The 23689-nt window shown below is 42.3% G+C and overlaps 1 long non-coding RNA gene across 1 annotated transcript; it reads right to left on the bottom strand.

The window, feature by feature from the left end:
- Positions 1 to 161: 161 nt before the first annotated feature.
- On the bottom strand, positions 162 to 14874 carry LOC118926061 (uncharacterized). Its single transcript, XR_005030301.2, has 3 exons — positions 14754 to 14874; positions 5723 to 5860; positions 162 to 3572 (listed from the first exon to the last, which is right to left on the bottom strand). It is a non-coding gene; the product is annotated as an uncharacterized LOC118926061 (long non-coding RNA).
- Between the last annotated feature and the right edge of the window lie 8815 nt (positions 14875 to 23689).

The following is a 23689-nucleotide window of genomic DNA, read 5'->3' on the forward strand; positions in this document are numbered from 1 at the left end:
ATCTTCCTGTTAATTGGAAACATTTTTTATAAATACCAGTGGGACAGTTTTCTTTGTTTTTCTTGAAAATCTCATATATTCAAATTAGCATAAATGTTAAACGTCAATACACTGTACGTGGTGGTAACAGACCCTGGAAGCAATTGCCAAGATGTATTCTATTTTTATGACGTGTATATATACTACCTTAGTATGTATTTTCTATCTACCATCTTGATGGGCTCTTTTATAAAATTATTTTATAAAACAAAAACCAATGTTATAGTAAAACCAACCTAAATAAAATATTCACATTCTTTTAACTTTTTTGAAAACCGAAAATTTGTTTCCTTACAACTATAGTAGTTATTAAAATTTATTGTCACACACACACGTGCATGTCATACATATAATAATTTAATCATCATAGTTCTTAGATACATAGTATTATTATTCACATTTTATAGGTCAGGATCCTGGGACTCAGATTATGTAACTTCCCTAAGATGACACAGCAAATTAGTGGCAGAAATGTCATACCTTTTATCTTTTATGACTCCAACTCCAAAGATATCACCATTGCGTGACAGTTTTCTCACTTACCTAGTGTGAGTAAAATTGCAATGCTTCCAGAATCTCCCTCCAGGCCATAGTCCATGTCCATATCAATAGGTGTTTACAAGGGGTAGAGAGAAGTAGTGCATCTCCATGTGAATAGGGGATTACAAGGGGCGGAGTGGTTTGTGTGTCTTGTAAGGAATAAATGGGTTTCTCCTGCTTATTTTTCCCTTTGACTGATTTCTGTTTCATAGGTTTATTTGCCCTCGGCTGGGAATACATTTTTCCCCCTGTAGTTACACCTAAATGGTTTATATCTCATCTTAAGTGAATTCATCTCCAACCTACAATAGGTCATGAAATAGTGAAAGTTTAATCATGACCAATGACTGAAGGATTTTCACCTGGAATCACACAAAGAAACCAGAAAAAAAATCATTCAGCTCACAGCCTGTCAGTCAGGCAGTGATTATTCTAAATCAGTGTTTGCCAAATTATATTCTTTAGAACAATAGTCCAGTTAAGGTGCTTTGTGTCAACTGGGTTCCACAGTTAATCAAGTTTGGGAAACATTGTACAACACGTCCTCCTATTAAATAATTGCTATGAGCACTGACACTTAATGGATCTTAGAAGTCAGAAGTAAGCGGATTTAATTTGTTCAAGTCAACATTTTCCAAAATATTTAATCACAAACATTTTTGCTCTAATACATTGTAATATCACTTAACTGACACTTGAAGAAATGCTGGTTTAATACAGTCAAGACATCTGCTTGACCCCTCAGTCCCTATAAAGGACACGTTACAGTCTACTTTGGTAAACAATGCCAGCACATGACCCCGATCATTGAGTTTCTCTCTAAAATTAAACCACATCAACTTTGCTCATTTCCTCTGTCCAATATTCTGCAAGCATAGAGAATGTCAAGGCAGTGACCATCAGTGAACTACTACACAGTCTTTAGTAGGAATAGAGTTCTGGTTATTATTATATTTGATGTGGAAATTCCTATGTGGAGCCAGAATCTTGAATTTAAGTACTTTCGACAAAATTTCCTTAAAATGTCTCATGATCAGCCTTGTGGTTGAACAAAGTTAGGCAGTGATATCAATTATCAAGTCTGAATTTTCCCCTGAGATTAATGGGGCAGGGTGCTGAATCCCTCCACAGCATCTAGTAAAGCTGTGAGGAGCAAGCCCATATCTGTGCGCTGCTATTAGAGTCCCCTGTGCAAATTCCACAAATACCGTAGGTAGGATGACTAGCGGAAAAGGGAAGGTCTCCAAAGTAAGGGAACCAAATGAGGAATCTAATAGGTAATATTAGACTATGCAGACACAGATGTTGTTATATCATCAATCATGTTTAAGCCCTGCTCTCCATTCGTAAACACACCCATGCACACAGGAACATGCTTTGTGGGGTTAGATAACAGCACTCCTGCCAGAACTTACCATTTTACATTTCAGTCCATCTGGGTGAGCCATGTAGGCAAAGATACGACACTCCCTTCCAAGACATGGAGCCATTTATCCAACTACCTACTTGATATGTTCTCTTGGCTGTCTCACAGCCAACTCAAACTTAAAATCCAAGGTAAGGTTAACCCAAACCTTGTCCACATATTTCCACATATCCCCTAGCAACTTGCTGATTATAGTGGTCATGGGGCTCCATTCTGTCCAGTGGAAAATTGGGATTTTTGGAAAATTGTTTTAAAAGGGAAGGTCTTGATGGAATGTCAGTTTGGTTTTTTGCCCTTTTCCGTCTTTCCATGCTCAGAACATGGACAGAGATGTGGCAACCACCTCCCAACAATGAGGCAACGACTCTGAGGATGAAGACCTATATACTCAGGTTGGAGAAAAAAGAAAAGCCCTGGACCTTATGAGATATCGCTGAACCACCGTAAACACTGGGAAAACTTCTGGTTGTATGATACCAATAAACTCCTGACTTATTCAAGCCCTTATTTGTTAGATTGTCTTTATTTACAGCTGAATACATTTTTACCTTGGGTATGACCTTCCAAGCCTTATCATTCCTTACTGTTTCCCAACTAGTTAATGATAACCATTCAACCAGTCACTCCAGCTGAACCCCGGGGATTCACTGATGACTTCGCACTCACCCAAACTCCCCAAATTCAGCTCATGAAACTATGGCTCTCTCCCTACTCCTATCACCCAAGGTGCTATGTAGACTGAAGGTGTCTCCCCAAAATTAGTATGTTGAAACCTAATCCTCGGTGTGATGGAATTTGGAAATGGGATTTGGGGAGGTGATAGGGTCTTAAGGGATAGGATTTGTGCCCCTCTATAAAAGAGACCCCAGATTGCTCTCTTACTCATTCCACCATGTAAGGACCCAGCAAAAAGCCATCTATGAACCAAGAAGCAGGTCCTCACCAGAACCAAATATACACAACTTGCTAGCACCTTGATCTTGGAGTTCTCAGACTCCAGAACTATGAGAAACAAATTTCTGTTGTTTATAAGCCGCCCAGGCTATGGTATTCTATTAAAAAAGCCAGAACTGAGACACTAAGCAGGGCTACCACTGCCTCATGCAATACACTCCCAACTGTCCCTTCTCCACTGCTGCTGTGCTCTACCCCATTCCCTACCAGACTCATCTTTTAAAAACATCAACGACTTTCCATTCCTCTTTTTTTTCATGACCTTAAGGTCTTACATGACCTGATTTTTCCCTGCTGTGTGAGTTTAGATGGGAACTGGATTCCCATATCCTTTCTCTGCACAGTTCAGAGTGTGGGCCACAGAAACATTCTGCACAAGACTTGGAAGGCACGAGGGAAGCTGCAGCTGTATTGCTTTTACACTCGGAAGGTCTGTGCGGGGGCACCGGGTTCTGTGGCAGCTCATGGATCTTGTCGCTGTAGTCTGGCTTCCCTTGCGGTGTGGGACAGTCCGTGGTGTGGGACAGCTATTCCATCTCCCAGTGGAAACTTTTCCTGCAACCCGCTGGGCCAGACATGTGTTTACCTCTCTGCTGAAGAGCCCCAGCTTTTCCTGCAGGAGACCCACACCCTTGAAGTCCAGCACAGGCTCCAGTCTGCCCCATATGGTTCCGTATTCGTAGCTTTCTGTTGTCCTGCTCTTCCCCACGGCACACCCACCCTCCAAACAGCCTGCTCTGCTACCATGAAACACCCACCTCAGAGGTAATGCTTTGGAGAGACTTTGTAGTGATATTATTTCACTCCCCAAATTGTACAAGGTCAAATGTACATATACACACACACAGACACATGCACACACAAAATTGCCTAGTGTTTCATTTCTGTGATAGAACCTGACCAAAACAGACTTTAAATGGACTCTCTGAATTGGTTCTGAGTTGTCTTTAATTTGTGCTATGATGTAGTTAGATTTAATGGCATTAATAACCTTTCTCAAGTGGTAAACTGGACACTGACAGTCCATGGACGCAGTACCAAAATAGTGCTTAAATTATCACAGACACAGCTAATCAAGTGCCCGTGGAAGGTAAGGCTCTGAGCAGTCAAGCATTCGCTCCCACAGACCACGTTAGTGAAAATGGAGAGCGGGTTGCTTGCTTGCTGCTAGGTTCAGTGGAGAATGTGGAGGAAGAAAATAAGGAGTTCAGGGCTTTAAATGTCCAACTAAAATTCTGCAGAAAGGATATAAAGCCGGATGATGACTCAAAAGAAACCCTTGTCTCCTGTATCCGCAAAGCCAAGTTTTTTGAAAACCAAACTAAAGGGTTTATTGTGAGAGGAGCTGAATTACAACACAAATTTAGTTTCCAATCTCACATGTTCTCTTATGTTAAAGTCAGAGCACTGACTGCAAAAGAAGTGTGGCCCTAAAACTTGGATAGAGACATAGGAGCAGATTTTGATGAAGCTAGAAATCTTGAACCTCAAATCCGACGAGCCCTCTTTGCCAGCAGAAATGGCCCTTCCTCTCTGCCTGAGGAAGCTGGTCCTCTTTGTCTAAATAGCCTATAATAGCCTCTCCTGAAGCCCTTGCGTGAGACTCTGCTCCTTCTCAGGACCTACTGCCATCACCTTTCATTGCTTTTAAACCTGCAACCCAAATATGTCTATGGAATCCAATAACAAAGAAAAATAAAGTTTGTATTTTATATATACTTTTTCATTTCTTTTTGCCTAGTAGCTCAATTTTATTGTATTTTTTTAAGTAATCATCTGTAACAGATTAAAATTAAACATAAAACAAAATAACAGTCCTTTCCCACAGGTAGTCTGAGGAGCTGTGCACAACACCACGAACACAAACTATAAGCCACTATTTCACAGAGAATGGAGCTGAAGCTCAAAAACCTTCATAACTTGCTGCACAGCCACATCACTAGCGGGAGATACAGAGCTACAGGCTGGACCCACGTCCACCTAACTGCAAAGCCATCCTACTTGCCAATATTCTGAATAAGGACTCTACTCTCACCCTCTTCAGAAAAGTCTGCCCACCTCCAGGCATTATAATTGCAGTGTGGACAGTTATCATGTCCACATGAACCCTAATTTCTCAGCTCACTGCTTTCACAACGTCTCTTCAAGTCTCCCACCAAACCACCACCTCATCTCTGGAGACTAGTGCAGTTGTAGCTTTTACTCGGCCTTGAGAATCATCCATTGGAATTCCGCTGTGAGCAAGCATTCTGGGGTTCTGGCCTGACATTTCATCAACACCAGCTGACCTCCTCCCATGAACGGAAAGAATGAGAGTTCACGTCACTAAGAAAGCTCAGTACTCCACCTTTCCTGTGTGGGAAGTTGAGGTTTTAAAATCATGATTAGGTCAACTAAAATTTTTAAAAGGGCGATTTCACTGATTGGTTATTTATCTGAGAGGTCTCCAGAACTAGACATCTTTACCCTCACAAAAGATCCCCTGCAGTGGCTTCCTGCGTCCCTGGAGGTGAATCCAGATTTCCTCAGATTTGGACCCCAAGTCACCTTTGCAATGTTCTATTTCCACAGCATAATACTGGGCAAGCTGATCTCTCCAAACCTCAGTTTCCCTATCTTTAAATTTGGGGTGTTAATAATACCTGCTTCTACTTACTGGGAATCAACAGACACATTCCCTATGAGCCCACAGCCCAGTGCTTCTTGTTAGCGATTTGTATCGTGTTGTCCTTTCTTATTCTATGGCAGGAACGACATACGCACCAGAGATCCAAGAGTTACAAGCTGAAGAAGTCTCTGTGAAAGCGTGGGGTTGCTCTGGGTCCTGTGTTTTCATTGCTTCTTCTGGGTGGCTGGGGTAAGGCTGCCCTGGTGTGATCTGGCGGACAGGGAGGATGTATCCTGGCAGGAAGAGATGCAAAAGGGAAAAAAGACTGACTCCACAAGCTGCCTTTAAAAAGGAAAAGAACTCCCCATGGTTTTATATTCATTCAACCAACACCCAAATTCCCTACTCACAATTCACAAGGAAAAGCCGGTAAAGAAGGCCTTGTTCTTCTATCTCCCTCTTCTGCTAAGACTTGTTTTTCTCTTCAAGACTTAAGTCCATTTCTTAATTGATTTCACAGAGCACTAGTGTGCTTATAGTGTGTGTGTGTGTGTGTGTGTGTGTGTGTGTGTGTGTGTGTGTGTGTGTAAGGGGAAGCCCAAGGAGAAGCCCTGTGTTCTAGCCATCCTAAGCCTGTTCCTAAAGCTAATAATGCATTTGACCCAATAGGAACAAACAGAATGTCTTTGGCTGATACCATGATTTTCTGGCACAAGGAGGCTGCCCTTGGGAGCCCCCTTGTTCTCATCCTGTAGGTTTTCAGGCTCCCAGAGAGTCTGTCCCAAGCTTGCAGTCCACGCTGTTTTGATGTTTGCGGTGTCCTCCACCTCCGTGTCGGACAGGAGAACAGAGAAGAACTCACGGTGCACTGGCCTCGACTCCCGAATAAGCAGCTCCATGTGTGCGAGCCGAGCCTGGCGCATCCTGCAGGCCACGGAACGCTCCGGCCCTGCAGACGCCGAAAGCATGTATCTACAGACTTGCCCAGGTATCTAAACCACGTTTTCAAAACGTCAAGTGACCCTTAATGACCAGCCTGATAATTAACTGCAGCTTTTCAGGGGTCCTCGGAGAGAAGAAGCTGATTACACCCAAGCTTTCGGGGTGCAATCACCTCTCCATGGAATCAGAAAACTCACCGCCAAGCCGGAGCAGCCGCAGAACATGGAACTGGTCCGAATGATGGTAGTTTCTAATCACCAGCCCCTGCCAAAGCCCTGTTTCCCATTCCCCAATCCCCAGAGGAACAGCCTGGGAGCTTGACAGTTCTTCACAGGGGCGAGCTCCGCCTTCCCCGTTTCCCTCATGCTGGCCTCCACACATCTGGGCTGCGTCTGCGGCCTTTCCTCTTCTCGGCCCTCCCTCCTTCCACGACAGCCTGTGCTCACGAGCAGAACCATCTCTTAGGATTTATCGCTCTCCTCGGAACCTGCAGTAACACTTACTGGTGATGTAGAGATGATGATATTCAGCAACAACCAAGATCCTCCACCTTTTGCTGCCAAGTCTCAACCGGTTTACATAGAAAGATACACCACGTTGGGGCATCAGTACAGGCTCGCCTTGAGCAGCGTCACCAGCTCACACTACGAGTAGGACCAACGACCTCACCAAAATCAGACGAAGGGCTGCTTGGGGCTTCTTTTTCCTGTGTCTTTCCAGGGAAAGTGTGTCTTCCATCGTTGCCTGAGACATGGACTATAGAATTCATGAGAGATCGTGAATCTCAAGGGACGAAACTCAGAGAACCAAAGAGAACACAGCAGGCAGAAGCCTCAACTTTTAACCTTTCTGTTCATTCCACTAGATGCACCACTCCTTACACCAGGGCGGAGGTCCGGGCTGATCACTACCGGTGTGGCTCCTATTTGTAGTCAGACAAAAGAATTCTCTTTATGATAAAGAACTTCCAAAAAGGGAATGAAAAATTGTACATTAAATAAAACTGATAAATATTCTGTAAAAAAAAAAAAATGAAGTATAGAAAATGTAGATGGACTCATATCTCTTATTTTATGTATCTTGGTCAACTTATCCACCAGCTGACCTAATTGTTTATAATTTATACTTATTAAAGTGTACATTTTTCAGTGTAAAAAGAATTACCATCCTGGCCTCTTTATGTGGTCATCCACACAGGACCTTTGTACACAGTGGTCCCTGGTGTTTCTTTGTGTGTTCAGAATTCTTCTTACAAGGACACCAGCCACATTGGATTAAGACCTGCCCTAATGGCCTCATTTTAACAAACACCTTTTTTAAAGCCCTATCTCCAGATACAGTCCCATTCTGAGGTACTGCAGATTAGGACGTCAATAAATGAACTAATGGGGGCAGACACAGTCCAATGCATAATAATAGAATATGGCAATTCTATTTCCATGGTTCTTCTAAGTCTACACCAGTGCATTTGCTTATGATGTATCTCCTGCCCTTGGCACAGTGCCTGGCTTATAGTAAAACTGAATGAATGATAAATATATGGGTGACTATACGTATGTCTAACACAGTTGTGGTGGGGAGAATTTTAGTGATTTGCCTGGCTTTAGCTGAGAGGAAAAAAACTCTCCATATTAAGTATTAACTTACAGACACTTGAAAGTTGCTCAGAAGTTCTTCATGATGGCGTCTTGGTCTCAAAATCAAAGATCCCTGAAATCATGACTGATGGGATTAAAACTACCAGTTTATTGTCATGCTGTATTATACTCATTCACTGCTTCTATATGTAGATTGCAGTATCAGGGCTGTTTAGAGTTAACAATTCAGGGGAAGGGGCAGGAGTTGGGGAGCACAGAGGAAGAAGAAATGAGAAATTCAGTGAGAGAAGAAGAGCAGTCGCTAAAGGGATCAGCTGTTCTGGTGTCAAGGTGACAAAATGAGATTAAAGACATCAGGGTGGTGCATAGACACATCTGGAAACAGGGCAAATGAAAACATGCAGGCAATTTTCCCAGATGTTTGGTCTACATAAAACTTCACTCCTAAATACCTGAAACTATTCAGAAGAGTGGTTGAATGCTGCTTCTCTCACCCAGGTCTCTCTTGCACGTTCAGGCAACATGAAGCTTCTCATTCTCTTGACTCCCTGTAAGTTCAGGGCCTGAGAATAGTGACTTACTAGTGCCAAACTGCCACAGCTGCCAACAGGGCGTGATGTGTGTGTCCTCTGGAATGCCCCAGATGGACCATAGTACTGGAAGCAGTAATGACAACTGTGTGATGAGGCATATGTGTCTGTCTGTGCTTATATATACCTATTAATCCCTAAATTGTGAGACAGAGCTGGAAACAGATCTATGACAGAGGTACGATCCCATCGTAAAGAGCTCCGCCAAGTGTCGCACCCTTCTGGTGTAGAGAGACTTGGTCAAAGGCATGTGTAACTGCCAAAGACAGGAAACAGCTTCCCAGACTCTGTGAATTAACATGTGAAAGAAGCCCTGTGTTCCAGAGAGCAGAGGAAGGGATGTTTCCCAGACACGGCTTTCATCTTGTCCTCCTTTGAACACTCAGCTTCTGATGTGCTGACTTTGAGGGGTAGTGGTTTGGGGATGTACAGGGTATTCCTTGAGTGGATTGCATATTCAATACAGGGCAGAGTAAAGAGAGATCTGGTATAATGACTCTGCAGCTACAGTATTAAAAACCTGCAGACATGGCTGCTCTCGCTTACACCTCAGCATCGGCTTCTCTCCCACGTCCTAATACTGCGCGACAAGTGATATGATCAGGAGAAGCCCAGGGAACAATTAGGGACCATGTAGCACCATTAAACCAGGACTAAGGGTCCCCAAGTAAAAGGACAGCTAAGCTAAAATGTGAATCCCATTTTAGTTAGCCCTTACCAAACCAGACTCAGTTCTATGTGCTTTACACATACTATCTAAATGAGTTAACAAATACTTTACCAACCCCTTGAGGTAGGTACTGTAATTTATAATTTATCCCTAGCTTATAGTGAAGCCAGAGGCATAAAACATGAGGTAACCTGCCCACACTGAATATGGATAGCAAGTGGCAGAGCCATGATGTGAAAGCAGGTCCCCTTCGACTTTTCTGTGCTCCCCTGTGTCACACACGGCCCAGGGCTGCTCAGGTAGCCTGGATGGAGGAGGCAGGGGCAAAGAGTCAGTGTGGAAAGGCCATTCTCTAACGCAAAGAGGCTCCAAGGTGAGTTAAGTAGTTCAATGTGGCTGAAAGGCTGGAGAATTAACCAGATGCCAAAATATGAAGGTCCCTTATATCCTTTTCTGGAGTTTTGATTTTATTTCCAGAGAAATGTGGAACAGAATTTATTTTGAGAGGCCCAGAAGGGCTGGACTCAACAAGCCTAGTCCTGGAAAGTTGGTCCTGACCCCAAGCCAAGGAATGTTACAGGAAACTTGGGGATGGATTGATTTTAGTTTGCTAATGTTCATTTACTTTTCCATAGTGTGCCTTCCATAAGTGAATGCCTTTATTCTAGATGGCAAAGTCAAATGAGTTCAGTCTCATCCCTCTTATATGAAAATGTACCAGCCACTTAGCACGGAGTCCAGGGAGTCAGTCGGAGGCGGACTCACTGGGCACCAGAAAACCAGGGTATCTGTCTTAGATATGTTATTCTCTCAAAAACTTGAAATAGGCCAGCCATTACCTCTCTGACAAAGCTTGAATGTGGCCACGGAAAAGTAAAGAGGGGTCTGCTGCAGCTACATGGTGTGTTTCTCTTTGCGGTAATTCTCATTCCTGGTCTGAGGTCAAAGGTACCAACAGTCATGGAATTGTATTAGGAAATACAGCACTTGGAAGCCTTGGGAAAACCATTACCACAGGCAAGCAAAATTCCTAAGTACTTGTTACCAAGTAAGATTAAAAGCAAGGATAAAATTTACAATTTAATAAATGTAGACATTATCAAGCTCAGTGCTGTTCCATCTTATCTGCAATTTTTAATTTCACTTTGAAATAAACCCCACAACTCAAATGATCTGATTGCATGCTAGGGAAATGTTTCTTAAAAAAGAAATAGAAATTTAGAGAGAGAGAGAAAGAAAAGAAAAAGGAAAGGAAAGGAAAGAAAAGAAAAGGAAAGAAAGAAAGAAAGAAAAGAAAGAAAGAAAGAAAGAAAGAAAGAAAGAAAGAAAGAAAGAAAGAAAAGAAAAGAAAAGAAAGAAAGAAAGAGAGAGGGAAAGAGAGAGAGGGAGGGAGGGTGGAAGGGTGGGAGGTAGAAAAGAAAGAAAGGATAGAGAGAAAGAAAGAAAGAAAGAAAGAAAGAAGGAAGGAAGGAAGGAAGGAAAGAAGGAAAGAAAGAATGAATGAATGAAAGAAAGAAAGAAAGGAAGGAAGAATGAAAGAAAGGAAGGAAGGAAGGAAGGAAGGAAGGAAGGAAGGAAGGAAGGAAGGAAGGAAGGAAGGAAGGAAGGAAGGAAGGAAGGAAGGAAGGAAGGAAGGAAGGAAGGAAGGAAGGAAGGAAGGAAGGAAGGAAGGAAGGAAGGAAGGAAGGAAGGAAGGAAGGAAGGAAGGAAGGAAGGAAGGAAGGAAGGAAGGAAGGAAGGAAGGAAGGAAGGAAGGAAGGAAGGAAGGAAGGAAGGAAGGAAGGAAGGAAGGAAGGAAGAAAAAAGAGAAAGAAAGAAAAGAAAGTGAGCACTTTTTTTCCCCAGATTGCCAGGTAGCACAAAAATTAGTTTTCATTCCGTTGAGAATGAACAAGAAATAGCGCTTCTATCCATCCACTCAACTTCCTGCCTTCAGGGTATTATTCCACAAACTAAAGGTAAAAAAATGGGGACACTTTAATCTTTCTCACACCTCAGGAGCTTCATTCCTATAAACTGACTTGAGTACCAATTGCTACATCTGGATTCCAAACAAATGAAACAGCTTTCTTAGCCTCCAGTTAGAACCGGCTCCAGCATCTGTCCTCAATTGACACACGCCCAGCTAAAATGTTGCAGCATTGGCTGGCCTTTTGTCATTTGCTCTCTTGACAGCAAAATAACTATCATCTGGTTCAGCTGGATCAAAGAAGGACATGCATTTGATGTAGGGCTGTCCCTTTACAGCATAACACTTCGTTATTATTACCTCTTTGGCAACATGGTATGGAGATGAAAAATAAGCATCCTTTGATATGCAGCAGAAACAATGACCAGACCTGCAGATTGAATTTGTTGACTGTTTGCCTGGTAGGCTCTTCCAAACTGCTGTTTCCACAGTGCCTTCATTCTTTGGAGGTTGCTTCGGATGTTGGGTTTGAGGAAATCTTGAAGTGTGAACCAAATGCAAGAGAGATAGAGTGTTGATATGCCTGCTCCAGGAGAGAGATGAGGATATGAGCACAGTATCTACAGATCCCAGTATGCCAAACAGTAGGGCTTGTTTCCGACAGTCCTAATCACTATCCCTAATCAAAGACCTCCGTTTCAGAAATGTTGTCTACTCCAGTTTGTTCACACAAATTATTACTGGGAAATGTAGAGGTCATTTTACACATGAGGAAGTTGAGGTCCAGAAAGGATGCATGGTATGGATAAGGTCAAACTCAGTTTAGTTTCCACCTTAAGCTAGATGCCATTCAGAGTATTTCCCAATCTTTTCACTGGGGTTATTTTATAAATTTCAATTTTTACCTTGGTCACCTGAGTGTGGATAATAGAAATAATCCTAATAAAAATAAATGTTGGAAAGAGTTTGGAGGTGATAAGCATTGTGAGTGTGGACATATGTACAGAATAGACTCTAGGATATGAACAGAATGAGATAATAAAAAGACAAAGGAAAACAAAAGTTGCTTGTTACGGGTTGAATTGTGTCCCCCAAAAAGATATGTTGAAGTCCTAATTCTTAGGACTTGTAAAAGTTATCTTATTTGATAACAGGGTCCTTGCAAATGCAATCAACTTAAAATTGCTAATCTAACATGACTGGTGTCCTTCTAAGAAGAAGAAAGTATCACGTGAACAGATAGACACATGGGGAGAATGCCAGGCGATGCCAGAGGCAGAGACGGGAGTGACGCAGCGGTAAGCCAGCAAACGTCAAGGATTGGCGGCCGCCGCCAGAAGCAGGGAAGAGACAAGGAAGGCCTCCACCTTATAGGCTTCAGAGGGAGTCTGGCCCTGCTGACAGCTTGATCTGGGGCTGTCAGGCCTCCAGAGCCATTATTTCTGTTGTTCTGAGCTGCCAATTCATGGCAATCTGTGGCAGCAGCCCTGGGAAGCTAATACCGGGAGCACGAAGTGGAGCCCGCACCTGAGATCATCCCACTGTCCCCCGGTGCGCAGTAGACTTGAAGGGCTTCCCCCAGAAGCTCAAGGGCCTGACATGGCCAGAATCTTCTTTACCCTTTCAAAAACCAAACCCATCTTAACTAACGCTGAGCTTTCAGGCATCTTTCCATTTCTTCACAATGGTACCCAGATCTCCGAGGCTGAATGAATGCATCTGCCAGTTCTGTTGGTAACCTAGGGTTTAATCTGTCCAAGTCCTAGAGATTTCAAATTCATTTAAGGCAGCCAGATGAATCTCAACCCATCTTTACACTGTAGTTTCATCTAGACATTGTTCTGTTTTTTTCAACTGCAAGTCTAATCTTGTCAATAGAACTGAAACCAGTTAGATTTGGAGAAGTTCCATTTCCCCCATGCTAATCATAGTAGACTGGGGTCTGTTCTTGTCTAACACACAACTCTCTGCCTGAGTGGGGGGATATTTTGCATTGTGAATAGCATTGCTGGTCCACAGAGCCTCATCCAGTCTCTCCCACAAAAGTCCAAATAAAGAGCACCCACCTCTTGCTGTCCTCTTGCCTGGGACTTGGTATAGGACACAAGTGACACAAAGCAACTCAAAGGTGAAAGGGTGGTTGGATTATCTGAGGCACCTTTGAATCAGTGTTTTGTGAACTGCCACATCTTGGCCACATTGTTATGCTAAGAGATGATTACTATACTTAACTCTTTTTTGTTTTTGATTTTTCTTCAACAGAAATAGTTGTTTCTTATACATACTTTTGAAGTATATGTGTGTCACCCTAGAAAGATTTCTGGAAGTGGAATTGCTGGGTCAAAGTCAAAACTCCTCATGACTCCTCAGGTTTATGAGAGGTATTTCCAAATTGCTCTGTGACTACTAGGTTGGACCAATTTATACTCCCAAATGGAAAACACTTGATTTTGTCAACTTCATAATACCTGTTCATGCTTCTAAAATTACAAACCATATACATTTTATTGTAATCTCACATACTCATAAATATACCTACAAACTGTATGTCAGACAAGGATAATTTTGAAGCCAAAGGGTTTCTTTAACTCTTATTAGAGTTCTATTTTAAAAACTTGTGGGTTTCCTTATTTGCCAGTGTACCCCAGCACCTATACAATAAATAACATATAGTTATGTGCACAACAAAAATTTAAATAAATAAATATGAATTAATGTCTGAATGAGAGACCAGTTTAAAGAATGGAAATCAATATTGCAAAGACTACTGTGGTTTCTTTATTTCTCAAAATAGAAATTTTCTCAGTAACAGGACAAACAATTCAAAGAAGAAAGAGTATACTATCAAGATTTTGCCAAATATTATTTTATTATTCTTTAACCTTTACTTTTGAATGAGTGATTTACTAACAAAGTATAAACAAAACTACAAGCAAGAAAATAGAAGTGAAAAGTAATCTTCCCATTCCTAGGCCTGAATCTCCTATGTCCCTTCCAAGGGGTAAGTACTATAGCAGTCGAACAACATTTTTTTAATTATGTTAATTCATTAAGAGGCATTCCCCAAATTCCATCAATCAAAGAACACCATTCCTGTAGATAAAAGCATGCTTTGCAAAGCATTCCACAATTCCTCCTTCTACCCTGGGATGAAGATACAGCAGGGCTCCACCATGATGGGTGACATCTGGACACCAGCCACACCTCCCACCCTACCCTCTTGGTAGAAAGCAAACATCTGTGGAATGTCTGCCTTGCCTTCCCAGGGAGGGCCTGAGAAAGAGCACATTTGTGTGTTCTTAGGGTGACATCCACTGGTGTCCAGTCAAAACTGCACGTGCCAGGCCTTTTAAGATCGGACAATGAGAAATCCTTAACTTAAACATCATACCAGGCATAGTGATTCTCAGACATTCAATACCCCTACATCCACACGATACCCCTAAATTTCTAAACACAGTGACCAGCTTTACTTACTCTGAACCTCAGAAGAGAAGATATAATAAACACCAGGCCTAGACATGCTATATCAACAATAAAGATGCGCCTCAAAATGCAATTGGTCCAGGAGTAGAAGTGGCAGGATGAGTCTGGTGCGAGCTGGAGGTGTCCAGCTGCTGTCCCACGCCAACAAGATGAGCCAGCAGATTCAGGACCATGTGTTTAAGCTGCACCAATCGGATGAGTCTGAGAATAATACAGATGCTGCTTATTCTACCTTCCAAATCATGTGAAATGTCTCATATGACCCACACTAGCCTGGAACTATGTAGTAAAAGAAATTCTGGGAAATAGTCCCATATTGGATAAGTTGACACAAGACACAAACAGAATTACTTTTCCCAATGTTTTATTTAAATTTGAGTTACTTTTACCTCTAAATCATTGCTAAGGTCAATCTGTGGCTTATTTAGCTAAATTAATATGTTAATTCCAGATAATTAACTAAGAAAACAATGGCCTCAGTCATGAGTAATAACAGCATGAACACTTTGTTTTACCCAATGAAGATATCTGGTAGGGAATAAGGAAAAAGGAAAATGGACCCAAAAGCCACAAGCATTCTGAGAAAACACAAATTTCTTCAGTAATCTCAATATCCACCTTCCGTGTCATCCTCCCCAGAAAGCATGTATCATTCTAGCTAGAGCAGCAGGAGATCAATGGAGAAGACTCAAGCTTTTTGAATACAACTATTTACATGAGATTCAGTCTGCTCATGACTTTATGAAGCTGGAATCTGAGACCACACCCTCCAATTATACGTAGCATGATTCTGAATACACCATGGCTACTTACAGGGCCTCCCACCCACCCCTCTTTGGCATTACTGAGGCAACTACAGCAAATGATCTAGAGGCATAAGTCCTTCAAGAAGACACTCCTTGACAGGGTTGCATTTAAGACAGGAATCTAACAACAGCGGAATGCATCTCTTGTCCTTCCAATGCATTCTTCTGCATGCAACCGTTTCCAAAATCTCTTCACAGATAGAGTGGATCGAACAGCAACTCTTAATTGATTAATCAAAAGCACCTTAATTTTTATAAAAATAATGCTCATCTACATACCCTTTCAGTGCAATTTTGACATAGAATTAAATGCTAGCTATAGTCTTCTGCTCCCTAAGTAGAACCTCATTAAAAATCTTCATCTACCTAATTCTTTCTGTTATATTCTATTTACAATGCCAGCTTTCAGAATGAAGCACATGACAGACCAAAAACGGTCTCCATTTGCAAATACGTGATTTTTCTAAGATTACCGTATAATCACACTTTTCTACCCTATACATAAAGTAGGTAGGGCCTATGAAGGGACAGGGAAAAGCTCTGCTAAATCTCATCATGTACATTGACACCCACCATACATTGGTGAATTATCATGATTTAATTAGGCTGATGGCATAGTTGCCTTTTGCATACTCCAAGTTGAGACTCTCTGGATATTCAACCCTTATGAGCTAATTATGATTGCTTTGGAATTTGATCAGAGTATTGAGTTCACTTTTTCTTTAGAATACAACTAGAGAGTGCATTCACAATCAGGAGACTAAATAAATCAATATTTTGTGTTCCATATTGAAAACCATTGTTGATGGAAAATGAATTCTTCAAAGAAAATTTATTGCATAACATAAGACGCTTAGTATGAAAGGATTATTAAACACTAGAATTCTGATCATGAAAATACAAGGCATTGCTGTATTAATAGACATTTCTGTACAGCAAGTCTGTGCTTGCATGACAGATAGAGCTGCGTTCTGATTGAAATCATAATAAAAAGACACCGTATTGCATGAATAATGCTACAGCATCAATCAAAACTCATGTCTACATGTCTAAAAGGCATTCGAATGCAGACGCAACAATAAAGGCCTAAAATAAATGGGCACCTAACCCCAAAGATTGGGAGATATGAGAGAGGAGCCCAGAGAAATGACATTGTGGGAGAGTCCACATCAAGAGGAGTCAGTGCTGTAAGTGTCCTTGTAGATTCATTTAACTGGTGGGAGCCCTATCTTCCCTTGGGAGGTTGAATACAAAATTGCTCACAAATAGCAAAGATCTAAGGAGGGCCATATTGCTTATCTCTGCTGAGAAATATCTGTACCAACAAGACTTCCCTCTAACACACTCAGTGGGACACAGGTATGCTCACATTTAAACTACAGTTTGTATTCTTCACAGAAGAAGCAAAACTTACTTATTATGTGCCTAGTCTGTGCCATGCACTAATTGTGTATTTTTCTCATAACTTTCTTATAACAAAGTTAATTTCTTTTTTTTTCTCTTTTAATCATTGTCTCTAATACTTGTGAGGAAGCTAAGCTCACAGAGGTAAAATTAACTGTTTTTTGGAATTAACTATTTGGAAGAGCTGGACTGGAACCCAAGCTACTCTGACTCTGGATCCGCGTCCTGCCTGTGGAGCACTGTTTTTCCCTTAACTACACTGCGATGCCCTGCCCACTGGCCTTGGCCTGGCTTTGACCTGAACCCTTTGATATGAGCTCTCTGCCACAGAGCCCAGCTCAAGTGCCCTGGGGATTTTGCAGTCCCTGGACCTCTGTCACCTCTCCTGGAGTCTTTTATTACATTCTCCTTTGCCTGGGGTGGGAGCAGTAGAGGATGCCTCACCAAGCTTCTCTCATAGACACTCCCCTGACCCTCAGAAGCTGCCAGAATATGTCACAGAATCTCTTCTATGGGTCTTTTAGAAAAGCAAACACAAAAATACAGGGAGCCATACCACAAACCTCGCCTGACGCACAGTAGCCCAGAGCTGGCTTCTTAATCAAATGGAGAAAAGGAAACAGACAAATACTAAGAGAAAAAAAAATCTAAATCACGCTCACAAAAAACGATGCTGCCACCGGAGTGCTGCCCACAGGGCAGTGACCCACTCAGATTTGCTCCTGAGGACGGCTGCTCTCATCTGCAGGACGGAGCCCAGGGTAGGGCAAAAACGGAGAGGAGGCGATGAGCGAGCAGGTCGTTGTGGTAATCCAGGTGCGAGCAGAGAGATGGTTCTCAGGAGCAGCCGGGGTGGTGATGGAGAAACAGCAAATGCACCTGAAAGGTAAAACCCAGGATGATTAAAGACTGGTGGGGGTCTGTCAACAACACTCCTTCCATCTGTGGGTGAGAACAGGTCTTTAATACAGCAAGCCTGGGATGTAGATACTATTCAAGTGAACTATAGAACCTAGAGAAGGTGTATGAGCGGTGTTATAATAAAGCACTATAAGTTCTGAGTGAGTTGGTGTTCGGCCACAACCCCTTCCCCCATAGCTTGTCATCAAAAAGCAGTGTTTTTGTTCTTTGCTAAATAACAACAAATCCAGACTTAGAAAGGAAAGACATTCTTCTAAAAGGAATTGCAAGGGGGCAGGAGGGCTTGCAGTCAGGAGAGTGTTAGGACCCTAAGGTCTGCCAAAGTCTCTCAAGTTGGGTAAAGCAGGTTTTTGAAGAGTCATGAACAGGGCTGGAAATCACCTCTTGTGGGGAAGTGAGCTGAAAGAACAGCATGATCACAGAAGACTTACCGTGAGCCAGGCTTATTCTCAGGGGAGCTGTGTGCTGGCCCGAGGGAGGGGCACAGTGCAGGCACTTGGAGGAAGGAGAGAAGCACAGGATCAAAGTTTGGCTAACAAGCATTTTGTTCACATTGGTTAATGGGGGACAAGTAGTTCAGCCGATTATTTATGAGGCAAAGAATGGGAATTTGAAGGGAGGGTGTCTGGTGTTGTCATAGGTAAACAAGGGGCGCATCCAGGATCTAGGTCACATGAGAAAGGGTTGTTTCTACAGTAAGCCATTTTCCAGGATACAAAGGATAGGGGGGATTTCTTAAATTTCACTGTTTTTCAGAATCAGCTGAAATTCAACACTTTCATCTTTTATCATGTTTAGTATTGACATAGCTGAGCAATCAGCTCATACATGAGGACAAAGATTAATCCCCTTCTCAAAATATCTACTAGGCACAGGTTCTGAACTGCTAGCATTTGACAGCCATTCTACTGGGTTATATTTGACACTGCCTCTGTACACCCCCTTCTAAATGCACATATTCTTAGAAAGCTGTTGAACTATAACTCTTGACAGTCTTTAACAGGATGCCAAGAAGGAAAGAGGCTAATATTTTCACCAAGCTACTTGAAGCTAAGCACATTATTTTATTCATTCATGCAGCAATATTTATGACCCTCTATCATGTGCCAGGTGCTCCCTTACACCATGGGATTCAGCCATGAGAAATAACAATAACAAAAACCCACCCTACCCCCTTAGAGATTTCAGCTAGCGGGAGAGCTTGCCAAGTAAGTACATATATATGTAAACTACATAATTTATTTTCATGATGAGAGTCATGAAGAAAATGGAATTAGGCTACAAAAATAGACAGCAGTGGGTGAATGATCCCTATTTTATGTAGAAATGTCCAGGAAGGCTATTCCAGTGAGAAATTTTAACAGAGACCTCAGTGGTGGGGAAGAGGAAGCCATGCAAAGATTTGGGGAATATAGTTCTAAGCACAGTAATGGACGCGTGTAAAGCGCTGAGGCACCAGCGGGCTGGGCAATCGGAGCACGAGTAGGCGGACCAGCGTGTGGAAGGGGAACAAGTCGGTGTCTTTTTCCTTTTCTTTTTTTGTATTTCTGCCTTGTTTCTTTTAATTCTCATAATCACCCACTTTACATAGGGTGCAGGAGAACCTGCGAATAGTAAAAATTTCGTGTCTTTCTTAGGGGTCACACACACAGTGAGTAAGGGCAGAACCGCAATGTGACTGCAGGTCATTCTATCACCACCAATCAGAAGGAACACGGAAAGACGGGGGCAGCCCGCCTGAGAGCAGCTCTGCCGACTCCACGCTCCTGCCAGAAGCTGAAGGGGTCCCAGGCCTGTCATTCTCAGGAGAACCCGTGTGCATCACAATTTATGACTTGGGCTCTCGGACTCCATTGTTTAGACTTTAAGCCAATGTTAAGGATTGGCTTTAACAGCTTATAATAAAAAAGGACCAAGTCCAAACTCATGTCATTCACCACAAGATATGTCAATAAGTCAAGAGACGAGGTGTTGGGGTAAGGAAAGCGACTGTATTCAGAAAGCTAGAAGACTGAGAAGATGGGGGACTAAGGTCCAAAAGCATCATCTTAACTCAGGGTTGAGTTCAAGCTTCTCTTCTGCTCGGGGAAGGGGGAGCAGGAGAGGAAAGAGGTTAGGAAGGGACAGATGGCTGCAGACAGCTGGGCGCCAGAGAGGGTCCAAGGAGAGCAGAGAAACTCCGTGTCCTTGCTTAGCTGACTCTCGTCGACCTGGGTCTGGTCACAAAGTTCCTATCAATCTCTGACAGGGCAGTCACTCATTATTTTCATGCATATTCCTCTATCTCCTTGGGGGAGGCAAGCTTCAGGTAAGGGGCTGTTTGTAGAAATCTCCAGCTGGAAGCAAAGTTCCTTTTAATGGTTAACAAGCCTCCATGAAGGGCTGCAGGCTGAGCAGAAGACCTTTCCTTTTTTTTTTCCCCTTTTGGCCCCAAGGTCAAAGCATCAAAGAAGACCAATACAGTATGGAGGCATATTTCTATCTGTTACAGAACCTCTTGCTCATAAACCCTTAGTGCTTCTCCAGGATTCAGTTCCCAGCTCTTGTGAGCCTCCCTGGGCTGCCTTGAGGCACAACTGTGAAGAACGGCTCCTCCTATTTTGAGAAGTTCTTCTCACCCATAGCAGACCTGACCCTTCCTCTCCCGGTGGCCAAACTTCCAACCCCCGTAATGTCAATTTCTCTAATTGACTACAGCAGAGAGTTGCTCACACCTACCTGTCAACTAAAACGTCAGCTACATTGTGTGAGAAGACGAAGAAATACTAAAGCAGCATTTACCTTCCAAAAGAGAATTCATGAAGACAGAAAACTCAAAATGGTGTTTCACTCTCCTATCTCTAAAATAAAGTCCGATGGGGATTACTGACTGCAATCCAACCAACTTCTTCACCAAGATTTCAATAGCATTTGAGTTATCAGTAACCACACTTTGGGCCTTATTTCCCACTACTCACTTCCCTGTTCTGGTACAAACACAGGCTTTGCCACTTTATCACGGTGTGATTTTGGGTAGGTCATTGGAAGTGTTAGCCCAGGTCCCCTGAGAAGCAGGTGCCTACACGGGATTAAATGAGCAAAGATTACATTAGGGAAATGGGGAAGGCTGGAAAGGCCATCCGACCACGATACAAATCTGACCCTTAATGACCGATGAGGGAGGGAAGGAAGTGACAGGAGGTCTAAGGAAAGTTCAGCAAGGCTACCAGGCACCGTCAAGCCAAAGCTGGCTGTCAGAAGAGGCCTGTGCGTCCCAGGAATGGGTCTGCCTGAGTAGCCCTGCTTCGCTCAGTCACTGGTGGGGATCAGACTGAGAAGCATGGCCTCGGTGCAGGCAAACGCAGAAACGGTTTTCTGGAGCAAAGCTGGGGTTAGAGTTCTACCAGGCACCTTCTTGCGGCTTCTACACTGATCCTCTCTAAATCTGTTTCCTTATCCCTAAAACGGGGAAAATATAGTACCAAAATCATGTGTCAGTAAAATCCCCAAATACACACATTTTCTGTTAGAGACAATTCTGTTGTAATTGCCTTTTAGTTTTTAACTGCATAATTTGGCAGGAAAAAAACATATTTTTCCTAATCCTGAGAGAATATGACTGATTTTCACACAGGTTGAGTATAAGAAAAAGTTGTTACTATTGTTATTATAAGATTCGTAAATAAATTCAGTTTCTTCTAACCACAGACAATGAATTTCCTAATTAAAATTATCATAGACTCAAAGTTAATGGTTATGAGAGTGGAGGATTCCCACAGGGAGCTTCTTATAAACAAACCACCCAATTCTATATTGGCAAGATACAGAATAAGTATAGATTTGATAAATGTTCTTCATTCCTTCCCTTTCCATTTAAACTACCTGACTGGGGAATATTCTTGCTTCCTTGTCATATTTATTAAATAAAAAAAAGGCTGATTATTTAGTGCTCTGTACTCTCAAAGCTCTGTGTTCATAGCTCAAATGTCTAATGGTTTCTAGGGATCCTTCTGTGGGAACTTGGGCCCTTCAAGCATATATTAATTTTTAAGCTAAATCAACACAAAGATAATTTGAGCCTTTAACTACTTATGTCTGCAGTTTGTTTTCATAATTAAGTGAAATCGTACATGTAAAGAATTGAGAAGAGCATCTGATATGGAATTGGTGCTCAGTGGCTCAAAGTAATTATGAGGATTTACGTATCCTTTTCATCTGGAATCATTTCCTTTTGCTGGTTCCTTTTCTGGACATGATTAGTCCTTTTCTGCAAGTCCAAATCCTGCTTAGGACCAGCAGAAATGCTGCTGCCTATTTAAACCCTTTCCCTGTGTTTCTCCTGAAGCACTTTAGTAGACTCTTGTATTATGTGAGGATTTTCTCCTTTGTCTTATAGTTTTATGTCTTCTATATTTTATTGAACAGGAAGCAGAAAATGATTTGAAGAGAAAAATCTTCATCTTATTTATTTTGATGTTCTCCACACACCAAGTTGAGGGACTGGCACACAGAGGAAGTTCAGTGAATGTTAATTTGTTATATTCAAGACATAAAAAACCTGGTGGTTGACAAACAGTATCAGCAGGTGCACAGCAAGAAGGAGCAAGTGAAGAGTGGAGTGATTGCTGGGGAAGGAAGACAGGCACTTAGAAGAAGAGAAAAAAGCCCCTGGGACTTAGGCATTTCTCCCTTCTTCCTTCTTTCCTTCTTTCCCTCCAAAATTGATAGAAGACCAACTAGGTTCAAGGTGCTGATGAGCACAAAAGAAAAAAAATAATAGTAGCTATGGTTTATTGAGTTATATTTTGTATATTAGGCACTTTACCTATATTATTTTACTATATCCTCATATAAGCATCCCAAAAGAAGATTATTAAGCACAGTAGAGAAAGTTAAAGATTTGAGGAGTTCAATCATGTACCTAGGGGGACACTCTTAGTAGGTGATAGAGATGGTACTGAACCCCAGGCTGGCCCGCCGGGCCCACATGGTGCTGCTTTCCATGTTGATAGATGCTTACACCCAGTTTTCAGACCCTCCCTGTCAGTAAATCACACAGCTACTTATAAAAGAAAACTGCAAATCAAGAATGGAAAAGACATCACTGCATGGGTTGCAAAACACTCCTTATATTTCTGTTAAGTCGTTTGCTGCTAAAGGATCCTTGCACAACTGCCAAACTAGAGAGCACTGCACCTGGCTCCATTTCTCTGGATCATTTGACACAAACAAATGATTCTGAAAATCTTTGGCCAATAAAATGTTCAAAGGTGATTCTGAAATCCATTGCTTCTTGATATTCTCTTACAAGGAGAAATGCTGTCCCCGGTATTTCTCAAATCGGCGGGGAATCCAGACTGGGTTTATTTCTGTCTAATGGCTTGTTATTTGCCAAAGCGGATGTTGGGGAGCCCAGAGAAGATGAAACTCTTTGGGATACGGGTGTGCTCAGAAAAACAGACTTGTGGCAGAGTGAGATTGTCTCAGTTTATGTCACTGGGTTGGGTCTGCCCTTAGGCCAACGCCTCTCGTGGCTCACTAGTGTTTTGAGTTTCCAATCCCTGAATACCTCAGGACAGTGAAATCCTGGTGGAAAAAAAGAGAAAGCTCTCCTGGAATTTCACTGTACAAAGAACAAAAGAGGAACATTAAGGAGAGCCAGAAATTTAGGTCTCCTCCAGAGAAGACAAAAATATGCCTCACCATTCAGAATGTGTTCCCTCAGTATAATCTTCTTATGAAAAAAAATACTAAGCTACATGGGGGAAGGAAGGGATGGGTGACAATGAGAATGGAAAACAAGATGCTGTACTCTTC

Source organism: Manis pentadactyla, chromosome 9 (assembly GCF_030020395.1).
Source record: "Manis pentadactyla isolate mManPen7 chromosome 9, mManPen7.hap1, whole genome shotgun sequence".
NCBI lineage: Eukaryota > Metazoa > Chordata > Mammalia > Pholidota > Manidae > Manis > Manis pentadactyla.